At 44.3% G+C, this 27,568-nt stretch overlaps 1 protein-coding gene across 2 annotated transcripts in view; it reads right to left on the minus strand.

The window, feature by feature from the left end:
- OSTN (osteocrin) overlaps positions 1-27,568 on the minus strand; it is a 61,451-nt gene that overhangs the window by 14,996 nt on the left and 18,887 nt on the right. Inside the window, exon 1 of one of the 2 annotated variants that reach the window (XM_038146317.1) lies at positions 12,238-12,403. The exons of the other annotated variant lie outside the window; for it this stretch is intronic. The gene's annotated coding sequence lies outside the window, so the exon portion shown is untranslated. Of the gene's footprint in view, positions 1-12,237; positions 12,404-27,568 lie in introns of those variants that run through there. 2 annotated transcript variants of the gene reach the window in all.

Below are 27,568 nucleotides of genomic sequence, written 5' to 3' on the forward strand. Positions count from 1 at the left end.
TAATGATAATTACTCTGTTAGTGTAGGAATGTTTTTGCAGTTATTCTATTATTGCAGGAATGCAGTAGAATCTGGATGAACATTTGTCTAATATGGGATATAGTAAAACCCTCTTGCAGATTCATAAATTAAAGACTTTTCCCAAATAATTTATCTCATGTTTTCCAATATATTAGATGTAGCAAACTTGTCTACTCCATAAGATATTTAGCAATGCAAAAGAATTATTCTGTCACAGCTCTTCAGCTTATTTTAAGAAGTAATATGCATTTGGCAATAACTTACACAAAAGGAAAATCCATAACAATATAAACAGACAGCAGTTTACTGCAAAGCACTGCAACAGCACAAAAGTAATTTTTCACTGCTGCAAAATGCACCGACACATTCTGTTTAAATATTGGCTGATTAACTGAAGGAAATAAGTTTCCACTGAATATTTGTAGCTCAGTTTTACTACCAAAAATCCTAGGTGATAGGCACCTTATTAATTCCAAAGTAAAAAGTACTGGAAAAAGTCCTTGTCTTTTTCCCATCAAACCTTTATACCTTTTACATGTCTGTTAATAAAGAAAATTGAAGAAAACGTCAAAAAGAGGAAAACACAGAAGGGAAGAATTCTTCTGTAAAGAGAGCAGAAGACACAAAACATCCCCAACACATTCTGCCCTCACTCCTCTTACCTTGCATTAGATGCAAGCAATTCAACCTTAATGGTCCTCCTATGTTCTCCCTCCTAACTTATCCTTAATGTTCAGCTTTCTTTCAGAGTTTTTATAGTGTCTGGTGTAGGCTACAAACTCCAATCACTGCCTTTGCTTTCTCTTACATCATTTCTAAAGATTTTCCACTGATCCTTGCCCTAAACCTTTCTCTGTCCTGCACTCTCACACGCATACTTGCCTCACATTTGTTATACTTATTGCTGTGATCAAAATGATTAGGTTATAATTAAAGGTCTAGGGGTTTGTTCTGGTTTCTTTTTCCCTTTTTTCATTTAATTTCAAGATTCAGACAGTCATGGGAGTAGAAAGATTTTCAGCAGCATCACCATTCCTCTGAACTCTCACTTTTGTAAACTGCAGTACAGAAACACAATGTCCTGAGTCATTACTGAGGTTTTTGTTTTTTTTTTTTTTTTAAAGTTTGTTTCTTGGGGGCATCAGAAGGACTGTATTAGCTTCAGAAAGAAATTAGCACGTTTTTAGTAGACCAAACACCACTGTAAGTTAAGCATTAGAAAAGGATTGTGCTTTGTAAAGCAAGTGACAAGAACTTAAGTCTTTCAGACTCTTCATTTCTGTTATTGAACTGTTATTGAATTGTAAAGCATGGGCTGTGGAGATGCCTATCTTTCCTAGGCAGTGACAGAGGACTTATTTCATTCCCTGTTTGCCTCCCTGGAATAAGTCTATCTTCCTTTTTGCCCCTTTTTAAAAATCTCAGATTTTAATAGATTCCCGGAGCATTTTAGACCTGTTTTGGGGTTTAAAATTCTAACCAGTGCAGGCTCCTTAACAGCTAATTCACAGTAATTTTATTCCCTAAATAGAAATGCACAGTACTTTGAAAGTAGTTTTTACTCTGACTTGCCAAAAGCTGTTCCTACAAGCCATGGACAGTAAAAGGAAATTTGCAGCATGTGGGAAAAAAAATGCCAGCCAGGAAGTGAACACTTTGATTTCATTTGTCTTGATCAAAGTGATTAGAGAAAAATAAGAGTTTGGTCATATTGAGGCAAAGCAAGGACTTCTGCCCCATATCTGGACAGGTTCCAGGCCAGGCTGGATGGGGCTCTGGGCAGCCTGGTGTAGGGGAAGGTGTCCCTGCCCAGGGCAGGGGGACTGGCCCTAGATGATATTTAAGGTCCTTCCAACCCAAGGTGTTTCTGCAGCATCTCTAAGTACAGGCCAATGTGGGAATGTGGCCTAGAGCAGATCTGCAGAAACCCTGCAGAAACGCTGCAGAAACACACAAATGAGCTGGCCACAGGAGCAGCCACACCAGTGTCAGCCTCTTCTCCACTGCAGGCTGTCACAGAGCAGTGATGGCAGCTGCACAAGTCCAAATGGGCTCTGTGGGTACTGGAGGAGCAAGAGAATCAAGAGCAGAGCCAAACACCACCAGACTGCTGAAACACAGCTGAAAATGCTGCTGCACAAAGAGACCTGGCCTGAGGTCCATTTTACTGCATTTAGGTGGTGGTTTGCTGCTGGAAGTCCAAGGACACAGCAGTACGTGAGCAATGTGTCTAAAAGAAGCAAGCAGGATCTCAGGGGCAAAAAAAATAAAAATATCATGACAATCTAACAATGAGGTATGATCAGTTTATGGGCTACCTTAGAGACCACAAGGTGCTGCTGACCGGCTACTGCAGTTCCAGGCACTGAGTTTCTTCTTTCTTCTGTTGGAAGGACACAAGGTGGCACTCACAGGCATTTACTCCTCTTGGGAGTTCCCATGGGTTCTATCTTAAGGTCTTCAGGCAGAATCTCTGCAGGACTCCATTCTGCCACCCTGCTTGGTGTTGATGTGACTGTAGGAAACCTGGGCTGTGACACTGGGAGTAAGCTGATGACAGAGAGCTGAGCGCTGGCAGTGAAGGTGTTTTGCTGTTTCACAACACAAGGGAAATTCTGGAGAACAGCTGAGACTCAGCCATCCACAACACAGCACCTCACAAGAGTGAGGGAGAGAGGGAGGACTGCAGAAAAAACAGCAGGAGAAGTGCAGCCATAGTGTCACCTCCTTTGGCTCCAAGGGGATGTCTAAGAACTGGCATCAAAATTTTCTTTTATCTCTCCATGGATCAGTGATGCTATAGCAAAGCTCCAGCCACTTTTGTTCCACCTAGTGGACCTACTCGGAGGTTGAGGCTCTTCCTTTAAGAAAAGTTATTTTCTCTTTCACAATTTATCACTGTATCCTTCCTTCAAAATCTAAGAGATTTCAGAAATGGTTGCTAATACACACAATTATCGTCAACTCTGACTAGGAGGTGTGAAAGATTCAGATCTGGGTAATTTCTAGGTAATTTGTCATCTTCACAGGCTGCTTCTGACCTAGCATAAGACATTCTACCAGCACACATGTGGGTTTTGTCTCTGGGGAAAAAGAAACCCCAACAAACCAACCAACAAAAAAAGCAACCAAATAAGCAAACAAACAAATCAAAAGAAGAAATACTACTAATAAAAATGAATAGCATGTTAGAGTGTTAACATTTCATTTCCTGCTCTAAATTGACTGTGATTTATTAACATTTTTTTGACATCTTCTAGTGAAGACTGCCAAGGAAGCTTCCCAGACAATGCAAAAGGTATATTGTGGTTACTCTGCTGGCAGAGCATTTAAGGAACAGACATCCTCAGCAACACTGTGGTTTAATTTTACTTACAATGAAATTAAGTTACGGCAACCGACAGTTTGGAAGGAGTCATTATTGTCTTAACAATGAATGAGTAAACAAATATAATGTGATTTTTTCTCAACTATGAAGACAAAAAAAAGGTAAAATTGGAGGAAGTAAGGACACAAGACATTAAACTTTTTGTTACCATCCAAGAGAAAGACAAACCTACCTCCCTGCTGCCCTCATGGTCCCACAAGAATTTCCATAAATCTTTCAACACTGGTTTGCAAATCAGTTGAGCTGGCTGTTTTCCTTAAGTAGACAAATTCTGATTCAGAGAGCAGGAGTTAGCAGGGGCTCACTTGTGTAAGTGTTGAGCAATCTTGCTCTTCAGCACTCTTGCCTGTGGAAACTTTATTTGGGGTTGTCAAACCTTGTCTGTTGAGGTGTGGGAATGGCACACAAATACAATACTTGATATTCCTGCACTTTCAGTCCTTCCCTTCTCCCACTAAAATGTGCAGCAGTGCTGTTACATCCCTGGGATCTGAGCCACAGGAGCCTCCTCCTTCAGTCACTGAGTTGTCCCATGGGAACTTCACCTTGCAGCCTCTTCAAAGTGTGCAGCCCTTTCCAGCAGCCACTGGTTCCTCACACATCACACCCCATGAATCAGTGTGAACAGTGAGGGTCCAGCAGGTGTTATGGACACAGCAAAAAACCTGTCCTCAGGAATTTTTTGATTGATCTGGCATGGAGTAAAGGCTTCTGACCTGAGGCATTCTGATTGCTTATGATTATACATATTTTCACTAAACACTGAGTGTGTCACCAGGAACAGCCCAGTTCTCAGTTTAACATGGAAAAACACCACCACACTGAAGCTAGCAGAAGTGGACATTTTTCCAGATGTGTGAGGTTTGCCCCAAAATTCTAAGAAATAATCCAAGTGCTTTTTTTCTTTTCACATTAGAAATTATATTCTTTAAAATAAAGAGCTGATTTTCATGAGCCAGGTGCTCAGCTGATACTGATTCATATAGCTCTAAGATAAAAAACTGAGATATTCCAAATTACAGTGACTTCAATTTATTTTTACTTCTTGAGACAATAAACTCTTCAGATAAAATTGGCCAAATTCTGACACCAGTCTAAAAAAGGAATAGTATTCCACCAGATTAATAAAAACACAGCATTTTACAGACACATTATTGGTACAGGGAGAACATCCAACATTACTTTTGTTGCATTTACATTCATATCTTGTCTGAAGAATGGGAAACATTTAAAAATATCCACCCCAGATTTTTAGTCAATACAAAAGAGAGAATTTCAGAAACCAAGCTAATTCCCACCTATTTGCATGTTGATACAGAGAGCCAGAGAGCAGATGACTCACTGTAAGATTGACTATGGAAAAGAGACCCTGCATTAACAATGTGTATGAATGTTTTCCAATAGAAGGTGCATTCTACCTTGGAAGGAAAACCTATGTTAAGACAGCTATTTTTAAATCTGCGAACTATCAAAGTTGGCTTTGCTGTGTCAGTTCCATTTAAGATGAATCCTTGCAGCTAGATAGAGTTGGAGAAACAAAAACCACAAAGTGAAGGTAGAAAATAGCACTGAAGACAGTAACATTCTTTAGGAATGTTAGGCTTCCTACCAGCAGTTTCTATATATGTACTTTTTAAAAGTTCTTTGTGCTGGAATTATGTGCTTGCGACAGGTGCTGGATCATGACATGCATGAATCCATGAAAAGCTCTCAAAAAACAAAGTAAAAGTCCGAAAAAGGACAGCTTCTTGAAAGGCAAGGCATGCTCTGATGCAGAAGGCTGTGGTTGGAAATAAAAGATGTTTTATCTCTGGTGCCCACGCCATTGGCTCCCAGCCCAAGATGGACATGAGGAGTGAAAATGGCCAAGAAAAGCAACAGGACCTTCTGTGCTATGGACACAGTGGACAAGGGGTAACAAAAACACACACATGTCTCAATGTACCAAGCAAGCATTAATAGTTCTGGGCCAGCATCAGCCTGGTCCTGACTCAACTGGCAACACAGAAATGAAAATGAGTAGATTGTGTTTCCATCCCCTGTAACTATGCTCCTTGCACAGCAGGACTATGCTGTGCTGGAATCCAAACAGAGCATGCTGTTAGTGTCAACCCAGGAGTTCAGAGCAATTTGTGCTGGCTGATTTGATTTTTTCCTGCTTCGCTCTAGTATAAATGTGCTTATGGATTGGTTCTTTCAAGGGAACCAGCAAACAAGGGAAATAGCAAACCTCCACTACAGAAATGAAGGTCTCAGGTATTTCTCAGAATTAACCATCTCACAACAGTTTGTAAATTCGTCCTAAACACTTGAGCCAAATTCTGGTACATTACTTGTCCACTTCAGCTCCTCTATCACTTCAGCTGGACAGAGGCCTGACTCTGCTAGACTGTGCACCTTTCTGCAGGCGAGCTGCAGCTCCCCAACAGCTGCAGTTCCCCAACAGCTGCAGCTCCCCAACAGCTGCAGCTCCCCAGCGGGATGGGTCCGGGCTGTTTCAGGAGCCGTCCCTTGCAGCACGGCGTTCAGCAGTCGATCACCGCCCTCTTGAGGCGGCCACGCCGTGCCCGGGCTGGGCTGGCTTCGCTGCCATCGAGCCACCCACAGCCCCGGCGCTCCTGCAAGAAGCAGCAGGAAGGTGTTGGCCGGTTTGAATCGATCCAGGTACTCTTATGGCTGCAAAGGGCTGAGCCCCGATTCCCAGCTCCTCCGTTATTCCTTTCCCCTCCAGCTCCGAGCTCACCCAGCTGCAGCATTTTCCCTCCGTGCCTTTGGCAGCGGTGCCACGCAGAGAGGAGTGAAGCACACCGAGAGCCATAACACACAGCTAGAATAAAAAGCAGAACAAGTGACTGCCAGACCAAACTCTTGTTACACATCGTGCATAAACTGAACCAGTGGCACAGCTGCAAGAATTGACTGTGCCCGCATGAGCTGGATGTCCTGGATGAGAAAAGCAGCAAGCCCTTCTGTACAGCTACACACTCACATTACTTTCCCTTGTCTGGAATACCTTGGGAGCTTTAAAGAGAAGAATACAAAGAGTGATGAATAGTAAGTAACCTACCACATAATCAAGTGATGAATCTACTGTTCCTGGTGTGCAAAGGCCCTCTTTGATTAGGTGAGTATTTAAGGAGAAACTGCTCTGTGCAGAGACTTCACATAAGATCCTGGAGGCAGGAATAGCACATGGCCAGGTTTCCCTAGACACATCCTTCCTCTTTTTTTCCAGCTGGAAATTCTGTCTAGTTGGAATTTAGCAATCTTTTACATTTTCTTCTGACAGGCTGGCTGGATTGCTGGTTTGCCTGCCTGTGGAGGGATTCTGCAGGTAACCATGCACACGCATATGCACAGACCACCTGTGCATGCGCAGCCTGATCATACACTTCTGTTGGCAGTGTTTAATCAAAATAGAGCAGATGCCCAGGATCCAGTAAACATTACATTTCAAACCTTACCCTGGCATTCAGGAGAGCTGTGTTCTCTTACAGAATCACAGCATGGTGGAGCTTGACAGGGACCTCTGGAGATTGATTAGTCCAACACCCCTCCTCAAAGAAGGGTCAAAAAAGCAACTTTTTGCCAGTGCTCTCCATGACCTCTCTAAGCAGCCTGTTCATTCTTCAGTCACTGCCAGAGAAAAAAAAAAAAGAAAAATCTGATGTTTAAATGTAATTTCTTGTACTCAGTTTGTGCCCTTTGCTTCTTTTAGTGCACACCACTGAAAAGACTCTGGCTGTCTTTTCCTCCCCCATGAGGTGTTTATATGCATTGAGAAGATCACCTCCGCTATACACCCCCGCTCTCTCACCCTCTGCTCACACATGACAAATGCTCCAAGATGTGGCCCACACCTCTCTTACACGGGGAGCCCAGCATGCCAGGTGTGCACACACTCCCCCAGCCCAGGATGCTGCTGGCCTTCTTTGCTGCAAGGTCACTGCTGGCTCATGGTCAGTGCACCTGCCAGGACCCCCAGCTCTTTTCTAAAAGCTGTTTTCCAGACATTCAGCCCTCACCTTGTGTAGGTGCATGAGGTTACTCTCAGCTTCACTTCTGCCTTGACTAGCTGCCCTTGGATTCAGCTCTCTGAGCCTTGCTCTCCATGGTGTTGATACCACTGATCTCTTTTGTAAAGCGATTTCAAGCTTTGTTTATCTGATGTAGCCGTTATTTCATTTATCCTTCATAGGTAAATATCTTATCATCCCCCTTTATTGTGTGGCTCCTCATCTTGGCAACATTCACTTCTGTGGGCTTTTGTAGCATGTTTACTGCCCTGCACTCCCTGTAGGCTTAAAACTGGGGCTTTTCCCTCACTTTTTGTCTAGAATACAATAGCCAGAGAGGGGGAAAAAAGCTGGTAAGATGAAAGGGCATTGTTCAGGTCATAATGTTCTGAACAGGACTTCACAGCCCTTGGCTACAGGATATTATACAGTGCTCAGTTTTCTGTTCCAGTCTCTCGACTTGTGGTGTAGGATATATGTGTGCATAAGCACCTAAAGAAAACATAAACTAAATACAATCTGAGGCACCTGAGCAGCAGGACAGTGAACATTATCCAGTTCCTTCTGCATGGAACTGAACAATTCATGTTTGATTAAAACTGAGAGACTGACAGCTTCAGAAAACTCAAGGCCCTAACACTGCCTGCTTATCCTTGCTGTGTTACCCTGTCCACCTCTGCACTGTGCCAGCCACACAGTCAGACCTTTCCTCTCTGCAGGCCAAGGTTTCTCTTTCATGAGGATCTCTGGGTTCCTTCATGGGTTTTTCTATCTCGTTCAAGGTTATAGTGTCCAAGCCCTTTGAAAATAACCAATGATTCATATATTTTCACACCCCCTTCAGGAGCAAAGAAGTACAATGATCCCCTGCCAAATGTCAAAGCCTAGCTCTAGCAGTGCAGGTTTGTCACAGCTGCTCAGCATAACTCTTCCCCTGGTCACACACAGCAGGAAGCAGCCTCGTGCCACGCAGCAGCAAGTCCCTGGAACTGCAGGCATTGCTGCTGGCACGTTAACCAGCTGCAGAAATCACCAGAGATTCATGGGAGCCGTGTCATCCTCCGGGCTTCAGTTACTCACACCAAGCTGGGCGCTGTCCCAAAGCCACACGCTGCCCTCCCTGCCACATGGCTGCTCTCTGGAGCCTGCTTGGTGCCTCTCCCTACCTGTCCCTTGTCTTCTCCACAGGAGGCCTCCACACCTGATGCGAGGACCTTAGAAGAGGGGACAAACCCACCTCCTGCACTTGCTTGCCTCATTAACTAATCCCAGGTGTGAATCCACAGAACCGTGTGTGGAAGGAGGTTTGCCCTCTACCTCCACAGAGGCAGGCACACTGCATTTGTGCTTACTTTACAATTACACTTGGAAGCGTGGAGCAGGAATATAATATAGTTTCTTATGTAACCATATATTTATTTTGGTTACGTGCGGCTTCGAGACAAATCTGAAATGGTGCTGGACCGTGCTGCTGCCCTCAAAAGAAGTTTGTCAGCAGAGTAACAATAATGTTCTGCTTCTGAAAATGATGTGCTGGGCTTTATGGTCAGCTTTTAAGTTTGAATGCTTTTTTTCCACTTTGATATTTAAGCCCTCCCCCAGGGCAATTCCTTTGAGTGCATACACAGCTCTCCAAGCAATGGTCACGGGAGGACAGAGACAAAGCACCAAAAAAAAGATGCTGACAGCATCTGAAAATGGTTTGCAATCTCAGCCACTGGAGCTTAGTCTCATTAACACATATCATTTATGTACTGGGGATGGTTTTCCTGATGTTCTTCTAGACATTTGTTTTGGAGTTATCAGTATCCAAAATACATTCAGAACTAACCAACCAGAGGGGTGAGATGGAACAGATAATGCTGACTAAGCACCCCAATCCTGTTTCACAGCCCCAGATCAAGCACCTGGCCACCAAGCACACAACTGCAGTGACCAGTCAGAGAGGAGCTGGGTACTGAACTAAGTCATGTAACACAAGCTGGGATGTTGCATCATAAGAGGATCCTTCTGGGATCTGAAGCATCTACACTCGCCACAGCCCAGCCTTGACACAGCTAAACCTGGTTGTCTTTGAGAAAAAAATGGCATTGGGAGAGTATGGAAGCTTTGAACATCAGAGGTGCTTAAGGTAAACATAGAAGAAGTGGCTGATCATTTTTGAAAAATCTGTGATAAAATAACAGATAATAAAAGTACATGATAAATAACACAAGGAGCATATTAAACAAAACAACAACAACAACAACAACAACAAAAAAAAAAAGTGGCAGACTGCTAAGGCTGCTACTGAAAGAGTGACAGACCTGGCACACTGTCCCAGGTAATTCATCTCTGCTCATCCTGTGGGGCAGAAACCCTGCCCTGGGTGGTGTCATGTCTGGCTGCACACAGACATTCCTGGGCACACAGCAGTGCCCCTGCTGTCAGTCCTGCTCATACCAAATGCTCGGAGAGCTCCGATGCTCCAGGAGCAGGGAGTGCCTGAATCGTGGAGAGATGAGTTCAGTTCTCAGCAGACCAAAAAAACAACCAAAAGGGAGAAAAACCAGCCAGCCACCAGCCCTATCCCTGGTTCTCCCCAGCCCAGACAAGGGACTGGCTTCTATGCAGGGATGTTAGCAGTGGAATAACAGCTCTCCAGTCAGTACCTTGAGAGCAGGGAATGCTGCCATCACACCGAGTCAGCAGTACACCAGCACAAACAAGGCCAAAGCCTGGCTGCAGAGACTGAATGCAGAAAAAGTCAGACCTCTTTTCTTCAAGGCATTTATCACACACAGTCAATGTCTGAAGCACCTCAATTCTGCCCTTCTTCCATCTCTTTTTCCCACCTGGTCCTGTAGGCTCCTTGGAGCATGGGGGATTCCCTGCTCCCCTCCATCTCCCACCACACGAATAACTCAGTATGAGCAGCATCACCCTGAGCAGCAGCCAGGGTTCATGAACTGAAGCCTCTCCCTCCTCCTGCTGCCTGCCCAGGCTCTGGAGCCTCTGGGCAGCCAGGCACATCACCCAGAGACTCCCCAGGTTGTTTTCTGGGGCCATGGGAAGCACAGTGTCAGAAAGAGCTGTCTGAGCTGTGCACCCCACAGTCAGGGAGGAGAAACCTCAGCCCAGGGCTGACAGTGACTGATGACTGTGGGTGCTGTGAGAATTCAAATGTCAGGGGGTAACAGTGATGTTATTAAAGCACCACAGGAGTGCAAAGATCTGTGTAAACTGAGAGGATAATCACCATGCAGGAAGAGCAGAAGCTGTTTGACAGTGTTGAAATTGTGTTCTTTGGTAGCCCTCTGATTTGGCACGTGACTTGGTACACTAAAAACACCCATATTGTGTTTTTATGTCCATGACAATTGCTTTTCCTGCAGCAGACAATGATTTGTAAAATGACTTTTCTTATTCCCAAACCACTCAAAATTTTGCAAATTGTTTTCCACGAACTAAAAGTGGTTTAGAAATAACCTTGGCTCAGGGAATGGCTCTGTTATGGGGCTTTTGCTGCCACGACAGCCAGCTGGGAGAAGAGAGTTCTTTCTAAATTACTCTATTTCTTACATTATTATCTCTTTTAGAGCAAAACAGCAGCAGAAGCAGTATTATTTCTGTTATGTGCTCTGAAATAGGACGGGTTCCCAGGAACCACAACTTGTTATCATCCCTTCATAGGCATCCCTGGCCATTTCATGTGGCAGTTCACCCACTGTCTCCCCAGTCCCAAGCCCTGAGATCCCTGTGGGGCTGCAGAGGCAGCTCCTTTTCTCCTCTGTCCTGGGAGCTGCCATCAGAAGCACAGATCCCCCTTTACAACAGACAGCCTTGTGTGGACAAATCCCTGCAGCTCAATATCATAGAATGGGTTGGGTTGAACTGGGCCTCAAAGGTGATCTAATTCCAACCTTCCTGACAGGGGCAGAGGAAAGGGAAAACCCATCTATGCATGGGCTCAAACCCCAGCTTTTCAGCTATGAGCTGAACATGCTGATGGATTGCACCACAGAGATTCCCTACTCACAACTCTCTCCACAACAAAAAAATAACTTTCCTACCTAAAATAAAACCACTTTCTGAAAAACATTGATTCCAAGTAGCAGAAATATCACATAGACCAAGGTGGCCTTTACCATGACATTACCAGTGGTTCAAAACTAGGAGCCCAGGAGTTCTCCTTTCCCAGAGACCCACCAGCAGCTTCCCCATCTGCAAACTGACCAGCTCAGACTGACAGCCATGGCACCTTACAGGATTAGATCCCACATTTTCAAAGCTCCTATTCCAGTAGCAAGGACACCAATTTGGTGGCTTCTGAGCACACTGAGGACTGAAGCACTAATATGCCTCAATCATTTCACTGGGCTCTTCACTTTTCAAGAGATCAGATGTGCAATCTTAAAGATTCCCAGAGAAATTAAGGAAGTGATTTAATGGATCACTTAAAATTTTAAAATATTTATCATTTAAAAAGAAATACAACATCTTGTTAAGGTGGGAGCAGAAAGAGGGGAAGGGGAAAAGGAAACAAATGAGGAGAGGCACCAAACTGTATTCCAAGTACACACAGTGGAAAATGCAGGTCAGTGCCAGCAGCCTAATAATCCAAATTCTCTTTCTATGCAATGACCTCTTCTGAGTAAAGGAAAGAATTTAAAGGCACATAAATGATAACTGTACATATTCTAGAAGCAAACCTAAAAGTGCTGCCAGGAAAAATCATCCTTCTCCACACAGAGCCATTAACACATCCCCTTCCACCAGGGCAGCAAAGGTCACACCTGCTCTGGAGGAGGGGAGAGAGGGGATGCTCCTTACCTGCCACACCCAGTCAGTCCTCAGCACAGCAGAGGGATGAGCATCAAATCTGAGTGGCAGAGGTGGATTTCAGGGCTGGCAGGGCCGAGGTACACACTGAGCATTGGCACCCAGGCAGGCACTGCAGCTTTCTGGAGAGCCCAGGGGTGGAACCAGCCCTGCACCTGCAGGAGTCCCCAGCAGACACAGTGCAGGGCACTTATCCCTTCCCCTCCCTCAGGGAACAACAAGAACTGCTTTGGGTACTGCCCTCCCAAGAGCTGACAACTAAGAAAATTGTCCTAAATGCTTTAAAAAAATAAATTACAAGTTTCATCCCTTTTACATGCTCCAGATGGCTGTAATAACAACAATAATTCACCAAAATACCAGCAGCTAGATCCACCAATAGCATAATTCTGTACAGGGCTTTATTGTCCCTTGTTCTTCATGCAGCTAAATGCCCACACACATCTCTGCATTATATTTCTCCTTTCATGCTGTTCAATGCCTCCCCTTGGCCCCAGTGAAGTGGAAGTCCCACTCATTTTGCACACCCACTTCATACCAGCTTTGTTTAGATACTTTTTCTGGCCAGCTTACACACTGATTGGGTCAAATGTACACAAAGAGGATTGCAAAATCTGCCCCCAGCATTTCCAATGGAGGATATTCTTGCCTACCCCAACTTGGCCTTTGGCCCATCTGCCACAGTTGTTGCAGGGTTGAGGTGGTTCAGTACTATGAGCAATGAACTAAATGTTCTTTAGAGGGGATGAAAATCCTGAGAAATTCACGAAAATCAATGGAGATATTCCAGATGAGGGAGGTATATGGCTCAAAAAAAAAGAAAAAAAAAGAGAAAAAAAAAAAAAAAGAAGCAGAAAACACACACAAATGCAGGAGATGATGTCCAGACAGTTAAGCTACCCTGGCTCGGTCTGCCAGGAGCACAGCCCTTAACACCCATGCAAAAACCTCCTGCACTGCAACTAAACCCTGACACTTCTCTCCCTGTCACTGGCCCCAAACTGCTCACTTTGCTGGCTCCTGCTCACTTGCACTGGGGAAAAGCTTAACCACTGAAATGACCTTAAAAACACATTTGGGGGTGTTCAGGAGGGCACCCTGAGTGCCCCTGGGGGTGACTGCAGAGCAAACCCTTGTCAGGCTCAGAGGGATCACTGCCAGGGGAGGCTTGGGGCAGAACAATGGGGAGATCCTGCTGGGCACAGTGAGGGACACTCAAGGACACAAGCAGAGGGTGAAGAATAAAGTAGCAAAATAAGTGTAAGGTTTCTTGTATCTCCCAGTATTATTTTGGTGTTATAGCTCCTCTGTCCTCAGTAGCATTTACTTTGGTGTAACTGCAATGCAAACGTGGCTCAGGAGGATTGGAGGCCTCTGAGACCAGCTGAAAACAGAGAAAACACTGCTTTACTCCACCAGCTTGAGCAGCTTTCCATGGGGCACATATCCTGAAAGGGGGAACAATTCCCTGTACAGAGCTGCAGAGATTTTCACAATGGCTTTAAATCAACTAAACCTGCCAACAGCTGAGATTTTGGGCTCTAAACTTGGCTGGAGCTGAGCCAGCCTCTGTCAGGCTGGGATCCTGCCCTGTAGGCTCCTGAGCAGAGAGCCAGAGCCATGTGTGCTGAGTGGGACAGGAGGATGCCCAGGGCTGAAATCAAGCCAATGGCTCCAAACAGAACACAGATTTGGCTGCAGCTGCAAAAGTAAGGATACACAGAGGGCAAGGCAGGGGCACCTGGACTGGAGAGGTGAGCTGGGTGCTCACATCTCCTCTGGGAACAAGCACCTGAATTTAATGGATACACTTTGCTCACATTTGAGAACATTAATCCAGCACAATAAAAACAAGAGAAGTCACCAGCTGTGTGCTGATGGAACCAGAGCCTTTGGCTACTTCAGGGAGTTTACTAGGTGTGTATAAACAAACATGGAAGACTTCACTGCAGCAGTTTAACAAAGTGCTAGAATCCCTTCTGAAATCTTTATGAGGTGAAAATTAGTAAGCAACTTCTGCAAAACCAACTGACATTTTTCAATTTATGAGGCTTCCCATGTGATGATGTCTATTATTTTACACAAAGATTTTAGTTTAAAAACTGCCTCTCTGAGCTATGCTGGAATGAGAAGGCTGCTGAGATCCTGGGCTGACATGCCAGGAGCCTCAGCAGAGGGCCTGGGATTCACAGTTGAATTTTCTAATAAGGTGGTACACATTTCCAAAATATCACTGCACAAGTGTCCATTGGTGGAGTTATTTTAAGGCAGTGGCTCAGGAAGGCACTTCTTGTGCCTGTTCCAGACATGCCTGCCTTGAACTTGCTTAAGACCCTGCTGTGAAGAGAGACTTTAATGGCAAAGACAGCTCCAGGATCACTTACTGGAAGAGATTTTTATCACTTGATTTTTCTTCTCTTTGTACTGGTGTCAATTAGAAAAACAAAAATTTCTGAAATTCAAGAAGTTAGCCCTGGATAAAGGAAGCCTGAAGCCTGAACTGAGCCATATAAAGCAGCTTCTGCCTCACAGCAGTGGTATTTTCCAAGATAATCTGCACTAGAATAGAAGGAAACAACCATTTTCTGTCTCCCTTTCCAACATCACATTGTCAGGGCCAGCTCTGAGCAGTTCTGTTAGGAGTGCAGCCAGACAGGTTGTGGGGTGTCACAGGCAGTGTTTTCAGTGCCAGGCAGGGATCTGAAAGGCATGTCCAAAGAATCTCCTCTGATCCTCACTTCAGGGCTCTGAAAGGCACATACCTTCATCCCACCATCCCTCACATCCTCTCTCTGGGAATCTGACTAAGTTCCTTGGTTTTGTCTTTATCTCTGCTCCCTGAACATTTTATAGTTAGGCTAAATGCTCATGAAGTTGCTGCTGTGGGGGATTGAGTTCCTTTTCCCTTCTAGAACTGCAAAATCCTTCAACCACTGCTGATAAGTCTTTCACAAAGATGCTCATGAAGATCAAAATATTTATGTTCCCAAAGTGTAAGGTAGAAAATCCAGGGAACCTAAAGTATCTGCTGTTGTTCCTTAAGACACATTGGAAATCATTTTATTTCTATTTTTCTCCATTAGTCAGTATTTCAGCATTCCCTCCTCACTGCTCAACTTCTGTAAGAACATTTTGTGATGGACTTTGTCATAGACTAAGGGTACTGCAAACAAATCAGAGCAGCTCAGCCTCCTTTAATTATTATTCTCCAGCACAGAAAAGGCCAATCATTTTCATTTGTTAAAGAAAGTGCTTTAAAATTTGCTCTGGTGCCTTTGTCATCTGTATAAGCGTGAACTTTAACTGCCCTCTTTTATGGGAAACAAACAAACAAACAAGGAAATCAGGAACAGTGAAATTGTAGCTTTTTACATGTTCTCCTACTCGTGGAAATGACTACAGGAGATGTACTCTGGAGAATGAGGAGCAGTGTCCCACCCACACTCAAATTCTGCACATGCAGAGTCACAACTGGTGTGGAGAGGCCGTGGCAGCAGAGGAGCAGAACTCCTGCAGGATCTGCCTCACACCCCCTGCCCCTGCCTTGCCTCAGACACATTTCCTAGATTATTTAAATTCCACCTTTTTTATACATAAAATGACCTTCCTGCCTCCCCCTATCTCTGTTTCTACTGCATTTCAGTGAAATTTTACTTTGTCATATTCCCACAGGAAATTTAACAGAGGAGTCTGGAGAGTGGACAGCAGAAATAATACACTGGAAGGCAAAATATAAGCAGCAGGGACAATGGAAAGGGAGACACTAGAACTACTTAATTCCTTGTCTACTGACTATTGAAATCTCCTGCTTCTGTTGTTACTTCTTTTCTTTCATGCTGGGGAAAGACCATCATGTGAAGAAGGAGCAACGCCTCCTGGCACACTTCAGAATTCCCTCTTACTGGCAGGCTAAGATTGAAAAGTCCCTGTGAAAGCTGCTAAGAGGTGACAGCTGCCCTGCTCAGAACTTCTGAGATCCCACCTCTAACAAAGATATTCACTTCCTTTAGAGCTGGAGAGGTTAAACTGACTCAGCAGAGGAGCCCCTGCTCTGGAACAGATTTCGCAGAGGATTGGGGAACAGGAGGCTTGGGAGTCCCCAGTGTCACTGCAAGGGCAGAGGCTGCTTCACCTCATGCAGGGGGGTGGCTTTGTCACCTTACAGTCCCTTCTCCCCCATTCAGGAATTCCCACATCTGCCTGACAATCCTAAATAAGGAAGCTAAGTGCCACAGAAGCCACCAGGACACTTTCATGAAGAACTGCCTGGAAAAGGGAATGTCTGATCTGTGGAAGTTCCAACATTCTGAAATTTGCTTTTCTTCCACGTATAAATGATAGGCCAAAATTCCATGGTCTGTGTGGAATGGATCTCCTGGAGAGGAACAGGGGGAAGGAATGGAGAAGATTGAGAAACTTCCTTTGGAAGGAAAAAAATAAAATCCTGTTGATACTGTTTTGGTGAACTTTGCCACTTCTTAAGTTCCATGGGGACCAAACCAGACCCCTGAGAAGACTCAAAATTTGCAGCTCACAGGGAATCCGGGAGAGGGGCACGAAAAACAAACAAATCACTAATGATCAGTCAGAAGCCCCTTGATAAAGAAGTTATTTTCAAATTTGTTTTACATCTCAAACAATTCACATAAATTCAGTATTTTCAGACAGCTATACAACTCCTCAAAGAGTCCAGCAAAGGCTTTAGGTATAGTTTTCAATTTCAAAATATGTGTCCCCACTGAAAATATTTACTCAAGCATGTACAGTTGAAGGTTCATTTAACTTTTTCCTGGACTAGTTCCTATTCATTCTTAACCCAGGAACATTATTTTTACATTTGATCCAACATCCTACTGATTTCTAAGCAAGTTTCACTCTCAATTTCAGTCAGCTCTGGGTCTGCTACTTAATTTTTAACCAAAATCTATTTGCCTTGGTATGTCAAGTCAGCCCTTTAAAGTTACATTAATAGAAGGTACTTAAGTTCTATTGAAACAGAAAATCTGCAGTTTTCCTTAATCATTGCTGTCAAGAATCTGCAGCATTCCCTTTTACATGACTCATGAAATTTTGGGATGCTCAGGGGCATAGCAATATGCATATTCCTGACAGTCCTGACTCCCACCTTCCTCTTTTTTATCAGATGAAGTGGCTGAAGCTGCTCAAAAAAAAACCCTCTTGGTATTTTTATCTTGAGAAAAACAAGCTTTGTGCAATGATCTGGAAAAGAGAGAAAACAGTTAGAAGAGAGAGTTTGCTACCAATAATTAAGTATTCCAAAGTATCAAGGAATGGTTATGGAAAGCTTTAGGTGAAGGTGACAAGATGGTTTGTCTGGCCCAGACAATGGACAGATGACATTGGGTGCCAATAAATGTGAAGTGATGCACACAGGAAGAAACAATCCTAAATCCTTCTACTTTGTCTGCATAGCAAAGGGCTTTGAGCTGACTGTGCCTGACCCAGAATGAGGACCAAGAGGGGGTTTGGCAGGGCTGCTCTCAAAATGATTGGTTCCAATGTAACAGCTTGGGATCTTGAATTGAAAATGTCAGGAAATATGCTTTAAAACCAGAAAGGACCTCTTTTTAACCAGAGTGTATTTTAACAGCGGAACTCCTCACCAAATTATGTTCTAGGTGCCAAAAGCTTACACAGATTCAAAAACAAAGTCACCAAAGGAAAATCCCTCAAGGACTATTAAGCCCAAAATATTGTGTCTGGTTCTGAAATCCCTCAGCCACAAATTGTTGGAGGCTGGGGGGATATTTGAAGGAAGTGACAAATATGCTTGCAGGATTGGCACTGTCAGTGGGTATCCTGAGCGAGACAGACGCCTGGGCTGACCTGGTATGACTGTTCTTGCACTTTTCTATCACATTTTCCTGTTGCCTTGTTCTCAGAAAAACCTAAAAAACAAATCACTTAAAAATGATCATTTACATTCACACACGCCCCGTATTTTGTTCAATAGATGGAGTTGGCATGGAAAATTTCAACACAAAGACTTGAAGTTTAGTAAATTCAATAAGCAACTGAAGGAAGGGGAATGCTAAATGTTTACAATTTAAATAAGAGACAGAGCTATCTGCCCTACCTTTAATTAAAAAAAAAATTTAGAGTTCAAGTGAATAGCACATATCAACAATTTAGGGCAATACAAAATACAGCAATTATATAACTGCTCATGAAGTGAGCTAAAGAAATTCAGAGAAAATCTTAAAATTTAAAGAAACTCAATTATACAGACACATGAAAATAAATACATATTATGCATCCAGACATAGTGTGGCAACATTTGCAATGTTTCCCACAGCCTAAAAGGCTCTAGTGGTTTTAGAGATATCCTTTGCAGTAAAAATTCAGAATCCTAGTAAGCCTAATACTGTTCCTCAGTTTGGTTGGAATTTCTTGTGCACATATACACATGCAGTGTCTTTGTTTGAGAGGCCAATGCCAATTAAATGTAACTGCTTCCCCTGTGGACTTAAATCATGGCTGGATGCTAAATTAATGTACTTCTATATATAGTCTGTTTATAAGTAATTCTTCTTCAGCAGTTGCACCTTTTCCATGTAGTTTAGACTAGAAGCTGCCCTTGTTTTCTAGCACAACCTCAACCATGAAAGCACCAGAAAAGTCATTGCATTTAGCAGGCACCTCCCTTGTTGAATGGTGTATAAACATCTTGGTGCCAGTCCTGTGCTTAGAATACAGGGAAGGGTTAAATAAATTAAACATCTGCAGCCCAACTAGTGAAACAAACACCAAGCACCAGTGAAATGCTACAGGACATGTGATAACCACAGGGAAGCACAGGAGAAATGGAAACACTAATGATGGAAGGGCACTGTTTAGGATAATTTGTAGTCATAGAATATGCTTTAAAAGTAAGTGCAGGGAAAATGATGCTGGAAATATTTCCTAATGGGGAGACCTAATAGGCTGTGGAATAATCACCCAAGGCAGAGGAAGGAAGCCTTTTTGACTGAGTCATTTCTTTCTGGACTGGGCAAAGCAGGGAAAAAATGTGCTGGCAGACAGAAAGACTACCAGCTCTGCTGGTCAGAAGCCTAAGGCATTTCTGTTCTCAACAGCAGCAGTTTTATTCAGAGCAAAACCAAGCTCATGAAAACTTTTAAAATTGTGCATGAAGAGAGGAGTGACTTCTGTAATCTCTCCCTTCTCTTCCTCGGATTTAATTCATTTAAATACATTTATGGCTCCTTCTTAAACTGCATTTCCAGAAGAGAGGTTTCCAGGGCTGCAGTCCATCTGATATGTGTGGCAAGAACAGATGCAGCTTTATCAGGAACTTGTCCTGATCAGGCTCTGGCCAAGCGTGACTAGTTTAATGTGACAGATTATAGAATGAAAGGAGAATGAGAAGGGAGGAATAACAAGTGCCAGGGAAAGATTAGATTCTCCACATTTCTGCATTTATTGACCTTTTCTTCTTTGATGTACCATTAGTTACCCAGATTTACAGCTCGAGATGGCAGGCAAGCTGTCAGGTGCACTGCTTATGTCAGTGATGATGCTATGAACTCCACTGGAAACTGATTTCATTAAACAAAGCCATGTGGCTTGGCATTTGATACAGCAAATATCTAACTGACATTTTTAATTGCTCTTCATTCAATTCCTTTGCAATTAGTGAGGTCATTTTAATAACTTCTTAGGGACTTAAAAATTTTTAAAATTGCATATTAGGTACCAACAGCTGGTATACAGCATCCATCCCTGATGAACAGTCAGTGTATGTGAGTGCAGTCTGGCATCACTGTACGTAAATCTGTAGACCAATCTGCAGAGAAGCAATATTTTATACTGAAGTTTCTTGAAGGCTCACTTCTTTGGTTTTCTTTCAGCACCCTCTACATCAAGTATTCTGTCATAAATTGGACTTGAGTTACAATTTACTCATTAATAAAATACCACCTCTGGGACTTAATTCAGAGAAAAAGTAAAGAACCTAACTGCTGCTGGCCAGCAGGAAGAGTTCAACATGCAGGACACCAGTCTGAAATGATGCAATAGGCTACAACAGTGCAAGCAGGATTTTCTAACCTTTAGACCCACATTTCTGAAGGAAAAATCTATCCTTTTTTTAAGGCACATGCAGGTCTGTATCTTTATTCTGAGCCCAGGCTGTTGCTGTGTGTTCACTTTACTCATTGCTGTCCTGCTTTAACCCAGCCAGGAGCAAAGCACCACAGTCACTCACTCCCTGACCCCAGCGGGGGGAAAAGAAACTTCCAAGGGTAAAAGTAAAAAAAAATGGTGAGCTGAGCTCAATTTTGCAATTGAAAAAAGATAACAAAAATAAATTTTAATGAAAAGGAAATTAAGAAAATGAGAAATATTCCTCAGAAAGGACAAGTGATACAAATGTAAACAATTGCTTACCATCAACAGACAGATGCCCAGCCAGTCCCTGAGCAGCCCTGCCTGACTCTGACCTTCTCTCTAGCTTCTTGCTGAGCATCATGTCAGATGGTCTGGAATATCCCTTGGCTCAGCTGGGGTCACCTATCCCAGCTGTGTCCCCTTCCAGCTGTCCATGCACCCCCAGTCCCATCACTGCTGGGGGGAGGTGAGACAGAAAAGGCCTTGGCTATGTGTAAGTGCTGCTCATCAACGGGGTTCTAAAATATCCCTGGAATTCTCAGAACTTCCCAGCACAGACCCAAAACACAGCCCCACCCCAGCTACAGTGAAGAAAATTAACAATACTTTAGCCAAAGCCAGCTCAATTACACCAGCTGAAGCAACAAGTGATGCCCAAAATGCCCACCGTTGGGTCTGGGTAAGAGTTTGGTCACAGCTCAGCTGCAGCATGCTGGAGCCATCCACACATTCTTCCTGCAAGAACACTGTCAGGCTACAGCACACCTCCTAACCCTAAACAGGACAGGAAGGGGAATGGATCCCTGCTGCAGCCGAGACTGTCTTGGATGGAGCAGATGAATGATCCTGTTGAACATGCTGTCTCCTGCTTCCACAGGTGAGGCTCCAGGCCAGCACATGGCCTGCGACTGCTCCACAAGTCATGTACAAACAGAACTCTCCCCATCACCTTTCTGCTCCTGAACACATTCGAGGGAATCACAAGCAAGTTCACCTGGATCAAGCTGGTTGTGTCACCATGCCATGAGTGTAGTACACGTTTTATTCACCCCTGCAGAGGAACCAGGGCACTGTAGCTCAGCAAGGTGGGGCTGGCACAAAGCAAAGCGGGGGACTTGCCACCTTAAAAGTTCTTCCACAAGAAGCACCTCATCATCCCCCAGTTCCTGGATTGTCAGAGTGAGAACAGGTGGGCACATCCTCCCTCTCCCCCAGGGTAGAAGGTTTCAGTCCTTGCATAGCTCAGGCTTCAGCAAAGCAGGGTGTACATGAGCAAACACGCTCACACGACACTAATGTCCAAATACTCCCAAACCCAAATGACATCAAGATTTTCTTTAATCATTGTATTTTTAAACCATTGATTTTCTCGTGGCAGAGGCCTGAGAACCATTGGAGACCTTGGAGGGTGGAGGGGTGCCAAAGACAATTGTGGCCTGAGAACATTTGGCAGTTGGACTGTGTGATTTATTTTTCATTCTCAATTTTCTTTTTCCCTGTTCTCCTTTCAGATCCTCCATTCTGGCTTGCTGGAGTCTGCAAATGCCCTGATCTAGAAACTGCAAACCCAGACTGCATTGCTGCAGCAGTCCCTGCAACTGAGGGCCAGTGCAACAGTGAGCAGCAATTTGAGATACCAGGAATCCTGCCTTTACCAGCCTGCACTCACTAGCCCCAATTCCCTTTGAACTCTGAAGGCCCAGGTTTGCTCCTTTCAGCTTTAACTGCTACTCCTGGTTTATATGAGGAATACAGTTTGGAATATGGGATTCATTTCCTATTCTAAAGAAAGAAAAAGGAAAGAAAAAAATGCAGTTTGGATCCAGCTATCTTGCAGACTGAAATTCTGTTCTGCATTTTTTCCTTCCCATGGTGCAGCCTCCTCTGCTCCTTCTGCCTATTTTCAGACGAACTGCTGAGATGCTGAAATTCAAACCACACAAATGTGCATCCTATCTATCACTCACAAAGACTGTGTTATCTTCCTACCCACTCTTCCTACATCAAAGTAAAATCCTCTGGGTGCCTGACACAGAGAACACTATCCTGCAAGTGTGACTGGAATTCTGCACAGAAGAGGGGAAGTGCTGCAGCAGCTGGTTTTTGAGGCTGCTGCCCACCATGGAGATGTGCAATACTACCCTGAACTCAATCCCCAGCTGATGTGCCAGCACAAAGCACCAAGACCCCTCCGTTGGAAAAGACACAAGGTGTGAGGCAAAAGGTGTTGATCTGCTCCAGCTGGCAGAGAGGCAGCACTCTGCACCAGCTGCACACAGAAGGGAGAGCTGGAAGAGTATTTTGGATCTCACAGGCCCCCACCATGGAGAAGAGCTGAGAACAAAGACCTTTTAATGTAATAATCTTGAGGCATTGTCAGCAGCAGAGGTCTGAGGGGAAGGGCTAAGGCAGGAGAAGGACATTACAGATCCTAATAAGGAGCAATCACATAATTGTTTGGGACAAACTGGGGCAGAAATGAGCTCCTCCACAGAATCTCATCAACATGAGCCGCCTTGCCAGGGACTGAAGGGAAACATACAGCCTTCATGCTCTCAGAACAAGACATGAAATAGCATAGGTAGACAGCCTGAAGATTCCCTTTTCCTGCAATTCTTGCAAAAGACTTTCTGTGGCCACTTTGTAATCAGTTTGGTGCCATCTCCCTTCTGCACTCTTTCGTCTTTTCCTCATGAGTCAGCTCCTGCAGTACCCAAAGCAAAATAGATTCAAATTTGGATAAGAGAAACCTTGTCCTATACACTGGTTTTATCTTTGACAACCTGAGCCAGCAAGATACCTAAACACCAGGTGGGTTTTCACAGCCTTGTTAAGAGAGCAGGAAGGGGAAGCCTTACTGGAAGGCAAAGCTCAGACATACGTTGCATGGCACAGCATGAACATCCTTCCTCCACCCCCCGCTGTCCCCAGCAACTTTCCAGGACTTGATCCACCAACAGCACACAGCGTGCAAAGCCCTTGGAACACCATGGTCTTTTTTGGAGGCTTTATCTTATTCCTCACCCAAATCAAACCTTTCTTTTGTGAGCCTTACCAGCAGTTTCACAGCACTGCAGTCACTCCTTTCAGAAAGGAGGAAAACACTCCATCATCTGGATTTGCCACAAACATGAAAGGGGGATCAGCTTACATGGACAGAGTAGAAGCATGCTGCATCTGTGCTTGTCCAAATTATCTGGCAAAAGCCAAGTATACTGGGAAAGAACACATAGACCAAGAATAAACAGAGGAGTTATTTCCTCACTAAAAGCATTCTTAATAAATAACTTGAATCATTTTGCCAAGAATAGTTTGACTGGAATATTGGACTTAAACTGTTTAAAATTTTTGTTTTCCACTTGCTCTTCATGCACAGATTCTGTGACAATTTAACTTGTTTTAACTGGATTGGGGGACCAGAATTATTCCCCAGTGTAATTTAGTGCAATCACTATTAAGCAACAAAATTGCCATTGTTCCTCTTTGTGCGCCTCCTCTGTTTTAGCCTTCTTCACTGGTACGCAACATATTTCTATCCAAACAGAAATCCTAAAATGCAACTGCAGGGTGAGATATAAGTGCCCTACGTGGCTGATCAGGACATAAACAACCACAGCAAAAGTTGCTTGCTAACTTCCTACCACTCAGCAGAAGAACCAAAGTCAAGAAGGCACTTCCTTCCCCTCACCCCATCCCTTCAGTTTTCCTTTTCCTACAACCTGTACAGCTTCCTACAATCTGTACAGCTTCCACATACACAGTTTCATTTGCAGAAGTGTTTAGCTCATCCATCTGGTCACACATCTTTGGGTGATAGCAGTACAAATTAAATACTTAAACAAATTGTGGGTGTTTGCACTGCATTCCTGTCCAGAGCAAAGCTCCTGTGGCATACAGGCTCCATCAGCAGCCATACACCCTACAAACTGCCCAGGCATAGAAAGCAGATTTCTTTGCCATCTTCTGGGGCTTTTTCTTTTCCTTACGAGATCTGTTGTCAGAGGGAGTTCAGAGCTTATTTCCTTCCACCGGTGGACTGGTTTCACTTTGCTACATTAATGGGAATTGCAGGTGCACTTCAACCCAAATGTTCATTTCTTCAAACAGCAGAAAAGGCTACATGCGCTTGGGGAGAAAAAACATCCATCCGTTCATGCAATCTTAGCTTTCAAGAGGAAATGTGCAGTGGAAAAAGAAGGAATGATAGGGAAATTAAATTAGAATGCAGGAAAAAGAATATTAGTAACAGAAGGGAACTTTTACCTGTGGTGCTTGCCAAAATGCTTTCATGCTGCTCAGTGAGAATACACAGGTGTACAGGAAGCCCAGCAGACTACCCAAATACGATGCCAAGTTGCCAGGTTCCAGGGAAGCTGTCCTGCAACTGTAGCCTCAGAGAACTCAGCAGCTCAGTCAGCTCTGATCTTGGTGGCTCACTTGACCCTTATTTCCCTAGGCTGGCAGGACAGCCCCTGGGGCATTCCTGCAGTATCTCCTGGTTCTCCTGCCAGAGGGTCTGGGGCACCTTCAAAGGCAGCGCAGGGCAGCGCTCGCTGCACGCACAGGGTGTTCTGGAGAGGCTTTCACAGGCACTTTGTGACAAACAACATGGGAGGCTGCTTGCTTTGACAGTCCAAGTTGCTTGCTCAGACCTACAGAACTGCCCAAAGACTGCCAGCCTGCATTCAAATAATTTGCAGAGCCTTACGACTGTGCACTGCAGTGCCATTTCCAGATATTTCAGCAGTCCCTTGTACAGCAGCATGAAAACATCCCTATCTCCACAGGTCACCTGCCTAATATACCTGCATTGTACTCACGTTGACAGAGAACAGCCAATGTTAGAACACCCAAGGCTGTACTGCTGGTGTTTCAGTTCATAAAAAAACCCCACAGAATTTGCTAAAACACCAATCACGCAAATATTGTATAAAAATTATTCTCCCTCCTTTTCCACTCCTTCCCATAAGTTCACTGGAGTGGCAAGGTTTCTGATACAGACACCAGCCCTTAGAATAAAACTTGGCAAGTTCCACATCACTCATTTCAGGCAGCACAGTGCTGCATGACATTAACAGCTTCCAGCCATACCATTGACAAGAGGAAAATAATTCCTTCTGTTAGCAGTGACCTTCCAAGGTAGTGTGCTAACAGTCTTTCTTTATTTAATTGATTTTCCCAAGTCATCATCAGAATTTCTGGTAATAGGTTCATTAGTCTCACAACGAAGAGATGATTAATACATCCACCAAGACAAGATCAGGAGGAGCTACAAAGAGCACGAGAGCACAAAGATGGTGTGATGTGAGTGACAGATCAGCCTGGGTCACAGGGGGGGCTGCCCAGTGTTGTTCCCCCTCTGTGCTGTTATGAATTGGGGTGCAATCAGGCTCACTCCCATCCAACTGACCATTCCCCAGTCTGATCATGGGCCTTGCCCAGTTCTGGGCCCTGGGCACAGAATTTGTTCTTGAACACCTCACAGTTTTACCACTTAGCTCCACACAGCTCAGCTCACCACGTGCTGATGATTCACACCCAAACAAGCCCAGCTCCTGTCACTGCCCTCACTCATCTCTGCTGGCCAAACTCTCCCTTCCACCACTCCTCCACATCAGAGAGGACAATGCTCGTGCTGAGGGAGCTTCCACGTGGGGCTGACACAGTCCCACAGCAGATGAATGTGGAATAACACATCAGGGAATCAGTACTGCTGAAAGACATGGAGAAGCCATTTGCTGCCAGGCCAGGCTAATGTGGCAGAGCCCCATGCTCTGTGTGACGCTGTGCTGTGTGACACAGGTGCAGCAGCTTGTTCAGAGCCAGCTCAGGTCTCTAACTTGGCACTCAGCATGGTTCACACTAGCCCATCCAACTCCTGGCAGCATCCTCTGACACTGGGGGTGTTTTAATAAGGATTTTTTATGGGAGTGATCTGTTTTTTCCCAAATTCCCTAAGGTCTCTCTTGTTCTCTAATCACCTTGAAATGGACCGAAATGCAACTGAAAACTTACCAGCCTGGGCATTATCTGAAATCACTATTTTCCCATTTCTGTCAATTCCATGTCATTCCCCCATCTGTAAGGGGCTGCACTAGAAATAATGTCTCTTGATAAAGTCTCCTTATTGGTTTGCTTAGAATGCAAACCAATCAAAGCTCACGTTCATGAAAATTGTCTTACTTTCTCCAGTAAAGAGCTGCAACTTTGAGCATGGTTTAAACAACAAAAATTTTAAAATCTATAGAAATTGTACTGAAATAGCAATTGCTGATATCATGGTATTGTAATCACTTGAAGACTTAGACCAATGCCATCTATCCATGCTTTCATTCCTGCATATTTCTAATTTCACTTTATCTATCCTACCAGCCCATGGACTCTCAGAGTGCTATTTTTCCATTTCTCTTACAGGGTGGGATTGTAGAGAACAAGAGTCACAACAAACTCCTCTGTGCATCTCTGAATCTCGAGGAGACAGGAGTACACCCAGAGCAAGAGGGCTCAGGGGACTCAGCAGCAGCTGGAGCGTCTGTGCTGCTCTCCTGCCATGGTCATGTTTAATGCTTTCCTGGAGCTACACCTGCATGCCAAACTGGACAGATTCACATCCTCAGGACTGGAGAGAAGCAGTTTTAAAGCTCTCATGCAATCTTCTTTGGCTTGCTTTTGCTGTTTGTAGTATCACTACGGAAACCAAACGTGACACTGGTGATCTTTATTCAACATATGCCTTCCCCAGACATGATCTCAGCAAACTTGTGCATCATTTAAGCCCAGCCCATTCTTTCCCATACAAATACCCAGGAAATCAGGTTGGACTGGAAGGCAAGTGATGATGGCCTGAGGATAATTTTTGTGTCCTGTCCATGAACGGCTCCAGGCCTTTGGAGCTGCAGCACCTGTGATGCTAACACAGTACATGGTATATTTGCTATAAAGATAATAACAACACCTCTTGCTGGAAGGTCTCACTGCTCTTTACAGCAGTGGGATGTAATTACCTACCAGAAATGGAGACAAAGGTATGGGATGTGACTCCTCTGAGGTCATCTATCTAATCTGGAACAGCCACCAGTCTTAAAGTTCAGGACTCCCATGTCCCTACCCAATGCTTCCTCCAAGTGAGCCTGACAATAAAACACTCTGGACTAGAAGAAAATACAGCCACTTCTTTCTTAAATCCCGGTTC

Source organism: Motacilla alba, chromosome 9, assembly GCF_015832195.1.
Source record: "Motacilla alba alba isolate MOTALB_02 chromosome 9, Motacilla_alba_V1.0_pri, whole genome shotgun sequence".
Lineage (NCBI taxonomy): Eukaryota > Metazoa > Chordata > Aves > Passeriformes > Motacillidae > Motacilla > Motacilla alba.